This window comes from Pelodiscus sinensis, chromosome 14, assembly GCF_049634645.1.
Source record: "Pelodiscus sinensis isolate JC-2024 chromosome 14, ASM4963464v1, whole genome shotgun sequence".
NCBI lineage: Eukaryota > Metazoa > Chordata > Testudines > Trionychidae > Pelodiscus > Pelodiscus sinensis.
In genome coordinates, this window is record NC_134724.1 from 45,423,591 (window position 1) to 45,442,437 (window position 18,847).

Sequence of the window (18,847 nt, forward strand, 5' to 3'; positions counted from 1 at the left end):
TTAGCACACCAGCCTAAATTTAGCGAGAGGAGAATTAGCTGAATTACTTAAATAGTGCAGAAATACAAATGGAAACAAGTTGTGGGGGACAACAGTACCAGTTGGAAGAGATTTTTAATTATCAGTTTCTTCTGTCTTCAGGAGCAATTGAAAGCACCTCTTTGCATATCTGATTTCCCCTCCTCTTTTTTTTTTTTTTTGGTTTGGCATGGGGAATCATAATGTTGGGCTATTACAGAAACAGATTGTACTGTTTATTATTCAGATAATGCTCATTAAAAAAAATTGACCGTGCTTTTGCTGTGTGATATTAATTTTGGGATGCATTTTGCAATGAAAGCATATGAAACTTGGCACTTGCATCAAGAGGTGGGAATATCCCAAAATTTCTGTTCTCAAATACAGTAATGTTAACTGAATTTCACTTAGAATTTTTGTGGTTACTTGAAACCAATGAGCATTGTTAAATTTATATAGGGACTGAACCACATGAACTAAAAATGAAGAACTCATTCACATGACTTTAGGAAAGTAACACAGCAGAGCTATTTGTACAGCTCTGTTCTTAACTTCAAATCTAAAACAGAGATTCAGATAAAAGTGGGTTTGCAGCAGATGCTATTTTGTTTCTGAGATGTGAATTATTGTGCCTATCAGCAACTTTTGAAGAACATATTATCTGATAATTTGTAGTCTGCTTTGTTTCCTGATCTCTGTGTGTGTACGCGCATGTGCATAAGTGTACCTAGACTGTACTTTATCCTTAGGTTGGGCAACCCACTGATATTAGAAAACATAGATGAGTTGACGTCTGGAAACAAAATATTTGAATCTTAGCTATATTTTATGCTTAATTTGCGTTCTCCTAGCTGGACTTTAATGGATAGACTAGAAAGAATTTGGATTGAAAGGAAGAATAAAGGGGAACTGTGTGTCTGAAGCTTAGCTGATACATAGCAATGCTGCCAAAAACCTTAGCCAGGTTCTTTGACTATTATTTATTCAGGAATGATCATGATGAATAAGTAACGTATAGTATGTTAACATTTTATTATAACTTTACCTTAATAAAAAGTTAAAAACAGAACAAATCATCAGACACATCTGTGGCAATAGAAAAGTGCTTCTGTCAGTGTAGCTAACACTGTTGGCTAACATTCCTTCCATTTTTTCTCTCCCCATCTCCCATGTAGTGTGTATTTGGTCTTTTCTGGTAGAGATCATGCTGGTAGGAATAGAAGTGTCAGGGTTTGATAGTATGCAGGATTTATAATTTTTGTCCCAAGCACTAGCACCTTCCTATTATTTTAGGGAGTCTTTTGGTGGTGTTTTCATTTTATTGTGGTATGCTTTAATTGGCTGCGTTGTCATAGTCCTGATTTGCTCCTTTCAAAGTACCAGTAGTTATTTTCCACATACTGTACAATTTTGGGGATGAAACATCTCTGGACATAAATAGCCAAATCAAACTATTGCCTAAAAAAGGATATCCTTAATAAAGCATACTTGGTTGCTAGGGCTATGTCTACACTGCAGTTCTTTTTTGGAAAAAAGTACGCAAATTGCAGTTTGCAATTTGCGTACCTTTTTCCAATTCTTTATTCGGAATAGGCTTTTCCGACATTTGGTCTGTCTACACGGGGCCAAATGTGGGGAAAAACCTCTTTCAGAAGAGCTCTTATTCCTAATAAAATGAGGAATACAGCCGGTCTCCAAGTTGTGAATGGTCGACTTATGACCATTCGCAGTTAAGACCAAAGCTGTTGTAAATGGTGGACCCCGAGTTACAAACGTAATCTGTGCTTACGAACAGTGCAGTCGCATGTAACTCAATGGGGTCTTTGAGGGGGTTCACTCACCGCCGTAGCGGGGGTCTGCCGACTCTCTCCAGAATCAGCTCCTTCTGCTGGCAGAGTACCTTCCCTCTGGTGGGGCTTCCCCTCTTTCCTCCAGGCCACGTCATCCTCTTCACCGCACTGCCCTCCGGCAGTGCCCAAGTCCGTCTCTGAGCCCCCCTTCTGGGGGTTGTTCCTCCACCGGGCCGTTATGCAGGCCCTGCATTCTGGGGGTTTGTTTGGCTAGAGCTCCCCTAGCCCTGCCTTGCCTCCCCAGCCCTGCTCTAGCTCCAGGGAGCCTCCTGCTTCCCCAGCAACCAGGCCCTCACTGACCTTCCTCCTGGGAGCTGCTGCCCAGGTTCTTATATAGCCCCCAGCTGGGCCCTCATCCCCTAATGCAGCCCCAGCTGGGGCTAAACTCCCCAGCCCTTCAGGCTGGGGTTTGCCCTTAAAGGGCCAGTGCAGGGCGAAAGCCCTGTCACAGGGTCCAACTTACGAACAAACAGAGTTACGACCAATTGCTTGGTCCGTAACCGGTTCATAAGTCGGAGAGGGACTGTACAGGCCTTCGAAAAGAACGCGCCTGCTTTTTTGGAAACTGATCCCTGGACATGGCAGAGTTTTTCCGAGATACCAGAGACACAGCCTAGATGTTACAGAGCAACTGAGAACAACAAATTAAAGCACAGAGAACATAGTATCTCTGGGTACAGCTTATATAGTAAATGGGAGGTGGGGGAAGACCACATGGATTTTACACAGAGAAGTTTAACCAAACTACCAAAACAAAGAAAAATACCCTGATCATGACTAAATATACATTTTCCTCTTATTTACTCACAGTCCCTTCATGGTCCAGTCCACTTACATGCTCTAAATTCCTTGGAGGCATGGTAGTTCTGATAATTGCATGTTGCTCTCTCCAGCCCTTAACTTAGAACTCACACAAAGGAAGAAGTTGCTAGGTATCTATATACAATTCAGATTTCAACAGTCTTTCCCATTGGCTTTCTTAGCTTTCTGACAACACCACCACTACCTATATGAGTTTAACCCCTTAGTCACCCAGTGCTGACCAGCACTCCTGTTCATCGTAGCTTGTATGGGAATCACTGCTGGTGAGGAACGTCCTGAGTAGTGCCTTAAATCTGATTGTAGCAGTCACTATAGATTGAACAGGAAGTGCTCTTGCAGTTGGCTTTGGCTGCATAGAGTTGTTCTTTGACATAAAGCAGCTCCTCTCTCTTAAGGATAATTGTCCAAAGTTTCCTGATTTCTGGAATCCAGAACTTGCTCATTGCTCATGTCTCCTTCTAGATATCTTTGCAGCTCAGTACCTACCAAGATTTGTTTTTTTTAAACCTACTTGTGGCAAAATAAAACAGAACTCCAAAAGCCAGTAGAATCTCCATAGTCTTTGGGTTAGTTATTTTGACCTGCATGGTTTGGTGTTTTTTTATTGCAGTTTTCTCTTGCTATTACTGTTGGAGGATCAATTACTACATTGGTCCGTCGGTCCGTCCGTCCTTCCTTCCTCCCTCCCTCCCTCCCTCCCTCTTGCAGCAGTTCACACTTCAAAATGCTTCATCATACATAATGTAAGTTGATATAGGAATTGTTCCAAAGAAGTCCTATTGCCGATGTTATGCAGGGTGTCAGATTAGATGAGCACATTATTGGTCCTGCTCCTTTCCACACATTAGATAATCAGTGGTCCCTGATGGCCTTAGTGTTTCTGAATTTTGTAATGTAAACAAAGCTATAGAGTGTAACATGGGCAGCAGTAAGGAAATAGCTTTGATCAGCATGATGTTGCTAATATGATAGTTCAGTTCTTGTTTTGATCATTACAAATTTAAATGTAGTTTCATTGAAGAAAAAATATGCAAGGATGATCCTATTCGTACCTATACATGCCTGAATAATATATTTGATCAGGGTGAGTGGATTATTTTATTTCTCTTTTTTGATGTATTTATCTCCATTTCCATTCTACTGCACCCAGTAAAGTTGTCCCTTTTTCAATTGAGAGTACAATGACTTAATTCTGAGTAAATTATATAATCAATTAAAAGAAGGAGAAGGGAAAAATACATCTACTCGAAATTCTAGGGTAAAAATGTAGTTAGGCAGAATAAATTTAATATCCAGATTTGGAATTTGGCTCAGAGACTGGGGAAATGGCCTAAATCTTTGTAAGAACGCTATGGACAATTCAATAGGGTGGTCATAACCTTGGTTTTATAATTCCTCATTATATCAGAAGCACATTAAGTCCTATCTCTGCCTACTTCTTCCTCGAAAGTCAGAGTGAAAGATCCACCAGAAAGTTCATCAGTGACTGAAATTCCCAATTTTCCAGAACTTGCTAAAGAAGAAAGTTAGCGTTTGCTAATAAAGTGCTACAAAACACTTATTATACCCCTACACACAGCTGCGATGTAAGAGAGCACTTGGCGGTATAACTCATTTCTCCTTAAACTTTTTCTCATGTTAAGAATAATAGAAGCTGGTTATTTTAGTGTTTTCAGACGTGTCACATTTATGAAACTCTATAATGCAGTTCACATTCCAACCACAGTCATTCACCAGTCTAACGATGTGTTTCAGACAGTATTTCTTTTAGTGGTTCAGCTGAACATTTTATGATGGATTCTGAAGTTTCAGAATGATAGAACCTACTTTCCACATAGCTAAACAGAGCTGCTCAATAGTGAATCTTTAGAATCCAGAGATGTCTTCTAGTTCTGACAAAGACTTCTTTAAACGTATCCCTTTAATGCTTTAACATATTTGGAGCCATAATTTTCAGTGTGTCTTGGCCACTAAATTAATATGCCAGAAATAGGTAGAAGACATAGCCCACTTCTAAGTAAAATAAGATTTCTGTATTTTTCTTTCCCATCATTATTTACTAAATTTTTGCAAACCAAATCTTTTTTCCTCATTGATATGCTCTTTCTCTCAGCCAGATCCATCAGTGATCCTACAATCCAATGTTTATTGCATATTTCTTTAGCATGGAATGTTATGATTCCCAGGAACAGTAGATTTTTTTAAATATCACAGAATAGAATAGGGTGAAAGTGAGAGCTTCTGTTTACGGGTGTGGTATACTGTTAAGGAGTAGACAGACCAGTGTTAATCCACAAGTGATTAGCACCGTTGGATGTGAATGTGGTAAATTCTTATACATGTCTATATTACATATATGGAATATATGAATATACAGGAAATATATGTTAAGATGTAAACTCTTTGAACACAAATTTGAAAAAGCCGCATTGTTATGATTTGATCTGTGTATGCCACATGCTTCACAAGAAGTCTGTTTTGGAGGATTAAAAAAACCCCACTTTGGTACTATTCCTACCTGCCAGCTCAAAAGCCTGTTATCTTAGTTATCAAGAGCTCAACAGCCCAGGTTTCAGGGCAAGCAAGAAGGTAAAACTAATAGAAAGCTAGTGAAAGGCAAGTTCATTCAAAATTCTGAGGGGAAAAGATCTGGATTATGCAACACCCTGGAAATTTTGCTTCAGAATCATCTGAATTTAAGAAAAAGATTTAAAAAATCAAAGCAAATATGAAGAGAATCACAAGCAGGAAAGTAACTCCTGTGACAGTTTTATATTAAACTAAATTTATTTTACACTGTTCCCACACTTCCAGAGTGGCAGAGGTTTTGTACTGTTTGATTTATATGCACATTGTCAAGGTATTAGGATATGAGGGAAGATGGAGACTTTGGCAGGAGTGCAGGGAACAGTTGTGGCTTCTGGTACCTGAAGAGATGTGGGGTGAGACAAAGCTTGTGAAATAAACCCATTACCTCAGTGTTTCACATCAGAATCACCAGGTGTGAAATGGTTAACCGTTGTATTTTCACATACTTCAGTCCAATGGGGTCCTGATCCATAACTCTTAAACACTATGATAATATGAAGAATGATAATTGTTTGTTGTTGATATATTAATTTATTTTTATTTAAGGTTGTGGACTTTAGGATCCACGGCTATTCACATCTCTCTAAGCTCTCTAACATTGGCCAACTCAGGAACAGTTTAAATTTGAAAATTTTCCTTATCCTAGACTGATTCTGGAGTAAAGAAACAATATTTGTAACCTGGAAGAAATGTGGGGAGACTCACCCTAGCCTTTATTAACATAATGAGTACCTCAAGTTCATTAACAAACCATTAGCTTGACGTTCAACAGTCTCATGAAGATGAGTTGTAAAGAGTAATTCTGCAGCATAGCTTGACAGCAAGAGGTAAATTGTCAGCACATTTCCCATCCTTTAAATTCTGGGATAGAAGTGGTAGAAACAAGACACTTTTCTTCACACAATACCTGTTTGTGAAATAAAAAGATGTTATCCCCCATCTTTTTATTAATATTTGTGGGAAAAAATCCCCAATTTTCACAGCTTTATTGTGGAGCTCTGAAAATACTTTTAATGAACACAGAACTGTATCTACTGTAAGCAAGTGCTATGATTGGACAACTGGGAGATTGTTCTCTTCAGTTGTATAAATCTCCCATTTTTTGAGCAGCGAGTTGTGGAAATATTGTACCCTTAAGTGTCTCACAGGTACAGGATCTAACATTGTCTGTTCTAAACTTGGGGCTCAGTGTAAATTTTGGGGAGGGAAATTAATCAGACTACCTATGTCATGGGAGTTGCTAGCTGTTCCTTTAGGGCTGCTTTCAGTCCTTTTCTGCTGCTGTAGTAATGCAAAAGGGACTTATCCACAGCCATGGTTGTGGACCAGTGTGTTCGGATTCATTCCTATATAAATAAAATACGATGCAGTGGCAAGAGCAGCCTCTTGGCATTTCAGGATTATTCCTGCAAGGTACTGAACTCTAACTCCTACTAGCAGTTGAGGTCTGATGACCTCAGAGAAAGTTTACAGCGCCCTAAAAGATCAGGAACACATGACCATCAGTGACAGAAAAATAAATAGTTTTAACATATTTTTGAATGTTGGCCTGACTGTGTTAGTGACGTAACCTAAAGAAACCTTTCAGCTCTAAAATCTTAGGTCCTGACACTGATCTCCTTTACCTCAGTGTAAATCAGGAGGAATAACTCCTCTGAGTCAGTTAAGTGGCCTTGGGGTAAAACGGCTACATGTGAGACTACAACTGGGCCCTGAGTTTCTTTGAAAGTACATGATTGCAGCTGAATTCCCAGTGGACGGCATTCTCCATCTTGAACACTAAGCTCACGGCTAACAATGGGTGTGCTTTTTGTGTGAAAGATTATGCACCTTTAGGAGGAAGTCTCAACCTCTAGTCACACAAAGACTGTGCTAAATTGATCAGTGGCTTACTTTCTCAAGTGTTTAGAAAATATTTTAAGTCCCTTCAGATGTGGATGAAATCAGTTGGTGGGGCAGTTAAGCTTCCCAGGCATTGTAGCACTCTGCAGTGACTGATGGATACAAAGATCTTCTATTTCCAGGGTTTTCAGTCCTTTAATCTTCATAGGCACAGATGTCTAGCCTTTTTTTTTTTTTTTTTTTTTTAAATACAAAGAACGGAAATCTAAACCATTTAATCTGGTAGTATTTACACTTACCATGTACTGTAAAATTCAAACAGTTTACTACAGCTCTGATTAAAGGCTTCCAAAAATGCATAAAAGGATTAGTAAGCTTTGCTATTTTAACCAGGCAGACATGTTCACGTTGTGTGGCGGTGTTTTGGTTGGCCACTGTTCCATTCTTCAGCCACTCACCAGAAAAAATGCTATCTGGAAGTGCTTGGACTTGTTTGTCAGGCACTCAGTAAAAGTCACCAATATTCAGTGTGTTTCTTGTAATTATTAAATATTAGTGCTCCTGTTCCAAGTGAATTTAAATCATGTAGATTCTGCAGACTTAACTTTAAAAGGTGGTGTTAAGTTATGTCACTATATGCATGACCTGCAATAAATGTAGCAGTTTATTTATTAGAAATCAGCTGAGATAAAACTAGGATCAGATCATTACATATTGAAAATTAGAATGTAGAGAGAAATATATTGTGGCCTTTTCTGAGTGTACAACACCGAAAGGATGATGAAAAGTGAAGTGAAAAAAATCAACTCACTTTTACCTTGTGCCTTCTGCTGTTCATGTTCACCTGTTGTCTCATTTTATATTTAGATAGCAAGCTCTTTGTGATAAGTCTTTTTATTGTGCATTTGTACAGGGGACTAGTGCAATGGGGTCCTGACCCCAGACACGATCTCCAATGTGCTACTGCAGTAAAAATAACTGATGTTATCATGTTGACCTCAAGTTATTTAGGTTATTCAAGGTTAGGTAGGATAGTCAGGTTTTCCAAACTGAAAAACTTGTATATGATGAAAACCACTTCAAACTGGGAGGGGAGGGGCAGTGTTTGTTTTAGCACTTATGGATGACATAGTTTTAATTAGTTAGTGCAATGATTTTTTTAGTAAACTTGGAATTTTGCTATATAAAAATATTACTTTGGGCAAACCACTTTATCCATTTTTTAAAAAAATTACCTTTATGCAATTAAGAACAAATTTACAACTAGGGTTGTGAAATTCCCTGAAGTGTAGTTCATTTGTCTACAAATCCCTTCAGATTCTAAATATTTGGCTTGATTGATTCTTAACCTGACCCAGGAAAAATATAAGTTGACCTCTCCTAGTCCTCTAACCACTACCATACTTCCTCCCTTTCCTATGACCTTGAGATCCCTAAATTGTTTAGCTCCCGGCTAATGTAGAGGCTACTTCTTGTGTGGTACAAAGAATGAAAATACCAAGAGAGGCTCCTTGAGCTGACAGGATCCCAGTTCAGAGAGAAAGGAAATAGTGCACCTTGTTCTCAGTATGAAATCTTGTATCTAAGAAGTCATAGAAACAGTTTTTTTAGACCCTAGGTTTGACGGACCTACCCGGTGCTAGACTGGATTGCGAGAGTTACTTCTTCTTCCAAGGGAGTGTGAGCTGATCTCAGGGAAATAAATGTTAGTCATCTTGGTCTAAATGGGTAGGAATGATGGCTCAGCTCACTGGCACGGGAAGCACTAAGAGGCCAGTTGTGGCTCGAGGGGTTGAGGGTAGTGAGGTCGTGCACAAATCACAGAACAGAAGAGGTTTCTGCCCTGGAGTGCCACTGGTGAGAGTTTACTAGATTACTATAAAGCGGCAACACTTTACCCAAGTGTTTATTCCCGTATCTGTTAAGTTTTAATATGACCAAATAGTATAAAATATTAGGAAACTGGCATTTATGAAAGATGACTGCATCCTCAGTTTCATGCACAGCCAGTAAGATGTGAAATATTTCTGGCTTAAAATACGAGTGTTATTTCCTCTTGTGGGACATTCTCACACAGTTTCAACAACTGCTGTCTAAATCCCAAGATATGGATCTTGTTTCTTCCTTGTCTAATGGAGGCAATGTTAGAAATTGCACTGGGTTTCTAACTGCTTATGGACTGCTGGTTGCAGTGAAATTTTTGATTCAGAGCCAAAGTGATTATGCATATTGGAAATATATGAAGGCCTGAGAAACTGCTTTTCTGTTCTACAGGCAATCAATGTTGACTGTTCTACAGTCAACCCAGCAATGGCAAGTTTCATAAAATACAAATCAAAATTAATTATTAGATGGAATAAGGGGCGAAAGTCTTCAGGGCTGTGATAAAAATCTCTATGTACTATTAGTATACAAAGTTCTCATTAGGAAATAGTTTTGGATTGTATCAATGGAATCTGCCTTAAAAGCCAGAAAAGTATTCACATTTCCATAGAATAATTTAAAATCCCCAAATCCTCAAAAGTCTGGAAATGAACAATGAAGGGATACAGCTGCCTAGCACAAGCCACACTTTCCTCCTCCTTTTATTATTAACCCTTGCAAGTAACACTGTTCTACTCCATTTCAACTTTGCTCCCTTATAATTCATATAAATATTTAGAGTTAGAAAGATATGAATAGGTGATCATAAAATCCTCTTTTTTATCAAGATGTTGATTTCTAGTTTGTTAGAATTCTCACTTGTATTACTACTTTTTATTTGGGGGGAAGAGAGAAATATCAAATATGAGTTAATTAACTTACGAATTGGAGCTAAATAAGTAATAGATTTAAGTAGGCTTAAATCCCATACATAACATAATTTATAGCTCCAAAGGTATTTTCACTTTTATTTGCCCCTATCCTATATCTCAGTTTCTTTACCTGTGAAATGGGAACAGTGATCCTGACCTCCTTTATAAAGCAGTTTGAGATCTGCTGGTAAAAGCTAGCTGTTATTGTTATTCATAAAAAACTCTTGCTACACAATTAAAATATAATAGTTTATACCCTCAGTCCTCTCATATTCTAGAGTGCCACAGCCATCCATTTATTTTATATATTTGAAGCAATCTACACTAGTGAGTCAGTAAGACCCCCCCTTGACATTTTCCAGCAGAATGAATGCTGCCTGCTAAAACAGTGGGTTTGCAGTTGAATGCTGCCAGACTTCTACACAAAGGTGTCTGTCCAGTTTCCTGTTTCCACCTCTGATTTATATACTTTAATGAAGCATTGTTTCTCAAGAAAAATTTTAAAAGTATATGTAGTAGTCTAAATAACAAATTGGTAGATGTGTTTTGATTTCCTACAAATTATGTAGTTTCACCTTTTGCATGTTTTTACACATTTTCTTTGGGGCAATAATAGGATTGCACGAGCATATTCTGGTTTGGGGTAGATCATGTCTGATGATGGATTATGTAGCAGTGGAAACTGGCTGGATCCATAGTTGTTCATTTCCACATTCTTTCTAACACTTCTGTCTAGATCCTGTAGAAATGTACTTTTTACCCTATCTATTTGTTTTAAAAAGATTTGTTTACTAATCTTCCTTTTTCTCTTTAAATGAAAAAGCCAAAAGTTTAAATTGGATTGCAGTTTAAGATGAGCAGGATGAGAGGAACTCTTCCTGACACAGGTTGTAGATTACCAAAGCAGAGCTCCCTTCTTGAGGCTAGGGTTGCCAGCTGTCCGGTATTCACCTGGACAGTCCAGTATTTTCGCCTCCTGTCCGGTAAAAATAATTCAGATAATATCGGACACCTAAAATGTCCGGTATTTTCTCGTTTTTTTTCCCCCCGGCCAGGAGGCGAAAATGCCGGGCACCTGGCAACCCTACAAACACTCAGCGCCCGGCCTCCCATGCCCCCCCGAACCTCCCCGGCTCTCAACACCCCCAGTCCCCCGACTCCAGCCCCCATGGTTACCTGGTTCTGCAAGGCTGCTGGCACAAAATGGCTGCCAACCAAGGGGAATGCTTCCCCTGGGTCTTAGTGCTCAACCACTCCCCTGTTCCTATCCCCGCACTCACTCTTAAAGGGAACATGCTGTTTTAATGCTGTTTTTTAAAATTTTGCTCAACAACTTTGGTCTCCCCCTCCCCTTTTTTTTCCTTCAACAGAATTTTTTCCCAGTGTTTTTTTTTTTTTTGCAGGGGAGGGGGGGGGAGAGGTGTTAGGTATTTTTGTTTCAACCATCTGGCAACCCTACTTGAGGCTGTAAGCAAGTCTGTAGACGGAGGGAACATACCTCTATGAGATATAGAAGTAATGGGTACTGGAAGGGTATGTCTACACTACATGGCTCCGTTGACGGAGCCATGTAGATTACCTTTGTAGACATAGGAATATGAGGCAGCGATTTAAATAATTGCCACTTCATTTAAATTAAAACGGCTGCCGTGCTGTGTTGATCAGCTGTTTGTCGGCACAGCTCTGTAATCTGGACGCTCCGCGGTCGACATCAAAGGCATTTGTCGACCTCCCCGGTATGCCTCGTAGGATGAGACATACCTGAAGAGAGGAAAGGGAGGCTTTTATTCACAAGGAAACATGTTTAACCTCTTGCATTTCTTTAGTCTTGTGTGTGTTTCCCCAGGTCCCTTGCAACATGCATCCTGTTTGCCTCCCCTGATTAACTATTATTGTGAAGGAGTGCTTTATTAACAACAGATACACTTGTACAGCTCCTGTTGACTTCAGCAGGAGTTGTGTGTACATGTCCAGGAACTTAATAAACACTTAAGTATCTTTCAGTGTACAGCATGAATTATACAAGGTGTTCAGTGTAGCCAGGTTAATGCTGTGCTAGAAAAACTTTCTCTGATGTGCTAAGTGTTTGATTTCTCAATTTCAGTAATGCACTGCATCTAGATTTGTTTGTAACAAATATGCATATTATTGAAGTTTGGCAAATATGTTTATAAGCATGGATATGTAGACTATACAGTTATTAAAATACAAAGTATAAATTGGCATTGAATAAGTTGTGCCACAGTGGTTAAGGAAGATTGCCGTTTTCCTCAAGTATAGTACTCAGGTTTCATTTCTGTTAAGGGCAACATTGGGAGAAATTCAAGAAGCAGAAATCCAAATACCTTGTCTTTAGCTACTTAACTTTCACCCACTCCTTTTTAGATGCAAAAAAGCAATATTTGCTGAAAGAGCATAGTAGTAGTAATGCAATGTTACCAGATCAGCTCTAGAATTATGCCAAAGTCCTTTAACACCAAGTCCTGCTATTTCAAGGGAGAAGCCTGGCCATTGCTATAGATGAAGGAAGAAAAGACTAAAAAAATGCTTCCACTCCTCTCAATTCTGGTATCTGGATTCCAGCACAGAAAAGTACATTATAGCTGTGGAGGTTAGTCAGCCTGTACTTAACTCTATTATTAGCTAGTAAATCAATATATCTACATTATTTTGGTTTTTTAAAAGAAGGAACAAGGTCCTGCTACCTTGTGCTAATTGATTTCTAAATTGTTCTGCATAGGAAACTTTGGACTTCAGTTCCTACAAAAGGATTTCTGCCTTTTTTTCACTAACGCCCCCATATAGTAGTGTATTTAAGTAGGTGGTTCATTTTAATCATGAGAGTTAGATCCACTGATGTCAATGAGATTTTAATTTAAGCATAGGTTTGCATATTTTGTTGAAACAACAATGAGTCCTGTGGCAGTTTAGAGACAAACAGATTTATTAGGGCATGAGCTTTCATGGGTAAAACCCACTTCATCAGATGAATTGGAGTGGAAGTTATATATACTCTTGATTCTGTAAGGAAGATGTTGCTTGTGTTAATTAAGGTAATCCAGTCAGGATGGAAGGTCTAATTATAACATTTGGTCTGGTGATGTGAATATTCAGAGACTGGATATTGCCTTTGTGTAGTGCATTAACCAGTTGAGATCCTTATTCAATCCTAAATTGATAGTGTTGAATTAGTAACACAGTTCAGATGTCTCCCCTTATAACTATTTTGAAATTTGAATGACCCACATCTACCCCGACTTGATTAGTTTCATTAACACAAGCAACTTCTTCCTTATATATACTTCTGCTTCTATAACTTCTACTTCAGTTCATCTGATGAATTGGGTTTTACCCACAAAAACTTAAGTCCTAATAAATCTGTTAGGCCTAGTCTACACTACGATCTTAGTCTGAAATTAGCCCCCCAGTGTTGACTTTGTAAGTGATGTGTCCACACTACCAAGCCCATTATTGCAGATTAGGAGGCCACAAGGAATAATGCTATTCCTGAACTTATAAGTCTGAAATAACATTAGTGTGGATGCCTCTAATTCAAACTAATTGGCATCTGGGAGGCATCCTGCAGTTCCCCAGAGTGCTTCCTGAGGATCTGAGTCCAAGGTAGTGTGTCCACTTTAACGGAGCCTACCTCAGACTACATATGATTCTTCCCCCTAGTGAGGGCTTGGAACTTCACATTTGTAAAATCGGACGCTCAGAGTTTGAATTTAGTAAATTTGAAATCATTGCCTAGTGTAGACATACCCTTAATCTCTAAGGGGTCACAGGACTCCTCATTGTTTTTGCAGGTACAAACTAACATGGCTACCTCTCTGATACTTTGTTGAATTAAGGCCTAAAAGGCTCAATTACATATAATGAAAGCACCTCTTATTATCTAATTTAACCATGTCACAGTATTGCCAACACCAGGTATTCAAAAATCATGAACCAGGCCACAAAAATGAAATTGACATTAATTTAATAATTTAAAATAATTGTGGGTATCTTTGCTTTCTGGTGTTTTAAGATTTTTATAGGCCCATGTATTCAGTGTTTTCTCTGCAATCGTGAGGACTAGAGAGTTGCATTTTTAAAAAAGACAAACAACCCTCCTCCCCCAAAAAACTCTGAGAGTCTCATGTTATCAGATAATTCCAGGAGTTCAGCTTTTGTTTGTTTTTTTAAATTGTGACTGTCATGAGACTTGCAGTGAAATCATAAGAGTTGGAATCACAACTACTTCTCTATTTGAGTTCCTCCATTAGGTTCCCATTCACATTCAAAATTCAATCCTACCCTGCTCCTTCCTGCTTATCCACCTTTGTTGAGAGCAGAACTAGTTAGCTGCTTCCCAGAGGGGGCTGTTTGAATGCAGTTGGCCTCTCTAAAAAGCTTGGTGGTATGTAGGAAGAGGAGGAACAGGAAGCAGCAGGGCACTGGTAAAAGTTGCCTGTGGGGAGTTTCATGAGTCTGGAGAGGGGAAGAACTGTAGTTTGGAAGAATGAGGGAGAACTGAGGAGTCAGTGGAACAGTACTGGGCAGAGCTTGGAAAACATGCCAGGTACAAGTAGGGTTGCAGGTGTCCAGTATTGACCCAGACAGTCTGGTATTTTTGCCTCCTGTCCGGTAAAAAATTCAGAAAATATATTATTTTCTGATTTTTTTTTCCTAGCCAGGAGGCGAAAATACTAGACATCTGGCAACCCTAAGACACACTCGGCATCTGGGCCCAGCCCCCCTGCCTACCTGGTTCCGCAGCAAAGCTGCATTCTGGCGCCATCAAGAAAACAAAATGGCAACTGACAAAAAGCCTAAAGAACTGAAGCAAGGGGAAGCAATTCCTTCCCTGGGTCTTAGTGTTCAGCCGCGCCAGTCTTGCTATCCCTATTCTGACTCTGCATGCACTTAAAGCTGTTTTAGTACTATTTTATTTTTTAATTTTTTTTTTTTTTTGCTTAACTCTCAGGGCCTGTTTTTTTTCCCTCAACTGAATTTTTTCCCCAGTGTTTTTTTTTTTGGGGGGGGGGGGGGAGGAGGCGGGTGTGGTGGGGAGGCGTTCGGTATTTTTGGTTAAACCATCTGGTAACCCTAGGTAGAAGCCTTGTGTGTAGGTCTCTAGGTAAAAGGGAAGAACTGGCTCAGCCAGGAGCAGGCCAAACCCAAGAGCAAGAGGCTGATTTTTATAGTTGCTCAGTGGGGTAGGACTCTCATGTGAAGGAGTCTGGGGAGTGGAATGTTTCAAGAAGCCATCTTATAGAAGCCCTGAGGTGAGGAATGTGACAGAACAGTAATAAGTGTAAAGAATGACTAGTAGTGTGGAGGGTCTGGAATAGGGGCACTTACTGAACTGAGTTTGTTCAGTCCCAAACATGGAACGTGAGCCCCAGAATAAGGGCAGAGGAACTGGGAACAGTCTGGCTCTTAGGAGGATGACTTAGAGTTGGCTTCCCTGGGGTAGGATGGGAAAACTGCCTATCTGCTGTACTTCACCAGTAGAGGAGTTGGAATAACCCAGTCTAGACCCAGGGCCTGAATTAGACTTGAATATAATTTTCTTGTGTGTGTGGAGGTAACCATCTGTCTGATGTGTGGTGGATTAGATGGACAATTTGGTGGACCCCATTAACATCAAGGGGATCCTGAAGCAGGATTTGCCTGTGTTGCTGTGGTCGAGTGTTAAAGGGTGCCCTGGTGTGAGCAAGTCTTGTGACATTCCTGGTCTATTGCACTAGCATGATTCCTTATGCACAATTTTTTCAGTAAAATTTAATCCTGGAAGAACTAATTGTTGTACTTAGCATCTGACAGGAGGTGCTCAGCACCTCCCAGGTTCAGGGAATGAATCCTGACTCCACTGAAGTCAAGGGGAGTTTTGCCATGGATTTCATAAATTCTAGGATTTCACTCAAAGACTCTCTTGTCAAGACTGTGAACTCCCTAGGGTGGTGGTGGTCTTTTATTTCTTCCCCACGCCCCACCATTTGTACAGTGTCCAGCACAATGAGTCCCTGATTCCTTGTTGGTGACTTCAGGTATTATTGTAATGTCAATAATAGTTGCATATTGAGCCAGTGCTATGTGTTTTAGTTTCATAGTGTTTTTGAGAAAAACATTTAAAGTAATAAAGCGCACACACTCTATCATATACTATATTAAACTTTCTTCCATAACATGAATTTGCTGCATATGCTACAGATTATGCACATTAATAACATAATGCTTTAATATTTACATTGTACTAGGAAAATACGAGAACAAAATACTACATACATGCAACTTTTTGGAGTCACAGTTGTAAGAAAAAATAAGTTTTGAATTCTCTTGATTTTTTTTTTGGGAGTGCTGTATTTCACATTTTTAACATAGTATTAGGATGAGTTTGTGTTCTTTTCTTTGCCCTGGTTTTCTCAAGAGAAAATTATAGAGATGTGCAACTTACAATCAGCGTAGCCTTCCTGAATAGAAAGTGTCTGTAGTACTGGTCAGAAAACATTTTTGCAAAATAATTCCAGGTTTTGAAATTTTTTAACATCAAACAAAATTAGACCATTAGGAAAATAAAAAAAAATGGCGTCCCAAGTGTTCCCTCTAATTTTTCCCACCCCAAGTGAAATTAATTTTATGTGCATATATATGGAGGTGATGGGGATCTGTGTGTGTGGGGGGGGGGAACGTGTCCAGAGCAGCTTGAGCCATGACAGAGGAGATCTAGGGAGAGTCCAGGACTGGGCAGCAGTGGTGGTGAGTGGTTCAGAACTGGGCCTCAGCCACCACAGAATGGGATCAGGGCTAAGTCAACCGGACTCTCTTGGCTGCAGCAGTGTGGTAGGGCCAGGCCCCCACAGTTGCAGCTGAGTTGGGCAAAGGCTGGGTTGTCCACGTTGCCCCATCTGTTTTAGGACTACGCCGTCCCAGAGTCAGGCAGTTTCCAGGTTTCCTGGGGCGTAGCAAACCTGGACTGGGGTTGGGCTGCCCTGACTGCAGCAAGTTGAAGAGTGGGTGGGGACAGGTCAGTCCTCCACCTGCAGCTGCAGGTTCCCGCCTTTTGTGGCTAAATAAATAGCTGTGCAACCATGCAGCTTGTAGAGAACTTAACCCCCCTCACCTCAAATAGCCATTAACCTAGGGTACTTGCCATAAATCATGCTGAGCAAGGACTAGAGCATGGCTTTCCCACATTCTAGACAAGCACCCTAACCACAAGGTTATTGGCTATTCTGTCACTTGGTGCTCCTCCCTCCAGAAAGTCAACCTTGGACCTGGACTATGACAGGTTCATAATATTTCTTTAAAACTTTTTTGACCTGCTGTATGTCAGTTCCTTATACTGCAGTTATTTGGTTTGTGTGCTCAGCATGGTTTGCCAGAGGATCTCTGAAGCTAATGAATTTATGGAGCCACTGTACAAAAAGTGCTGTAAATTCCTTGCTCTGTAGCTAGGCAGCTGGCTGCACCTTTACGAGAACCAATACCCCCTCTCAAGCGATTAATCTTCCTGATCTTACCATCTTCCTGACTCAACAGCTGAGATTGTAAATTCCTCTAACAGACAGAGTTAATTAACTGCCTGTGTACTACATCAGTCTCCCTGTGCATAGCTAAGAACTTGAATTTATTAAGGTCAACAAAGTGTGTGTCAGGTTGTTGGCCCATTTGACAGGAGATGGGTCCAGCCCCACATGTGACTAATTATCTGCATCCCAGCTGAGGCTTTGGAGTTAAGGGTCAGTTCATAGCCTGAAGAGGCCCCGGTTCTTATCAAAGCAACAGCTCAATGGGGCTAGAGAACTGCCAGCAGCTTCCTCTAATTGGGGAAAGAACCCAGCAATTAGGTGACTCTCAGGCAGATGGCCAGAGCATGAGAACTGACAGGAGATAAGTGCCTGCAGGAAATACCTGAGTCGGGGCAGGAATCTGGAGGGGCTGAGACAGGAAAATGTCTCTGAGCATTCCAGCCAAGGTGGGGCAGAGACCTACTTTAGCTCTGTTAGCTAGTTATGTTGCCCAAGTATTTGGTTTAACCAATGAATTGAGGCAAGTACTTTTCTGTTCTACAGGCAATTAATGTCAACCCAGCAGAGGTGTCCTTTTTCAATTGAGAGTACAATGACTGATTTTGGTGTTGGTTCTTTTCTTGGCTGATGAAAGAGCCCATGCATGTCCATAACCTAGTCTTAGGTTTTTTTAAATAAGTAACCTGATTCTTCTGAAGTGTTTAGCAGTCAGCCTGGCAACAGAGTTGCATCTTCTTAGGATGGGGTTGAATTTGGCATTGAGATGTAGTTCATGCTTGTATTTCACCCAGGTTAGATTAAGTTAATCTTTGCTCTTCTAGCTATCAGCTCCCTTCATAAACTTCAGCTTTTGCAATCTGTTGCTAATTATACTCAAGACAAAGGCTTCCTAGAATATCAGTCCACTATATTAAGAGTTTCCCTGATTTCCTATTTCATGTTGTTGGGGTATGTTTGTGGCCTTTTTCTTCATTGCTTTAGCAAGAGAGTTTAGTTGTTAGTCTTGGGCATATTGTTAGTCTTATCTTTGGGCACAACTCAAGTCCCAAGATTATTGTCAGGTAGGTTCAAATACAGATAGAAAGCTATGTGGGATTGTCCTTTAGTGTGAGAGCCGTACAAACTCTCACACACTCATTCTTTCAGTATCAATTAAGGGATATTGGTGACTTTGGTCTTAATGACCCCTCCCTCAAAAAACTAGCTTTCTACTACAGATTAGAGGGTGGTGTGGAATGGTGTCAGTTTTACTGGCATTAGCCTGGAAGAGGCATATGAATTGCAAAAACATAATGCAAGTAATCCTAAATAAACCCTTTCCTATTAAACTTCATTACAAATGCTGTATATCTCACTTAAAAAACAAAACTGTTTTAGCAGTTGTCTCTAGCGCCACATAAGAAAGTCATGCCTC

General features: G+C 40.0%; 1 protein-coding gene across 2 annotated transcripts in view; it reads left to right on the plus strand.

Annotated features, from left to right (window-relative positions):
* The window catches only part of THSD4 (thrombospondin type 1 domain containing 4), a 680,148-nt gene that overhangs the window by 53,722 nt on the left and 607,579 nt on the right, over positions 1 to 18,847 (plus strand). The window lies entirely within an intron of this gene.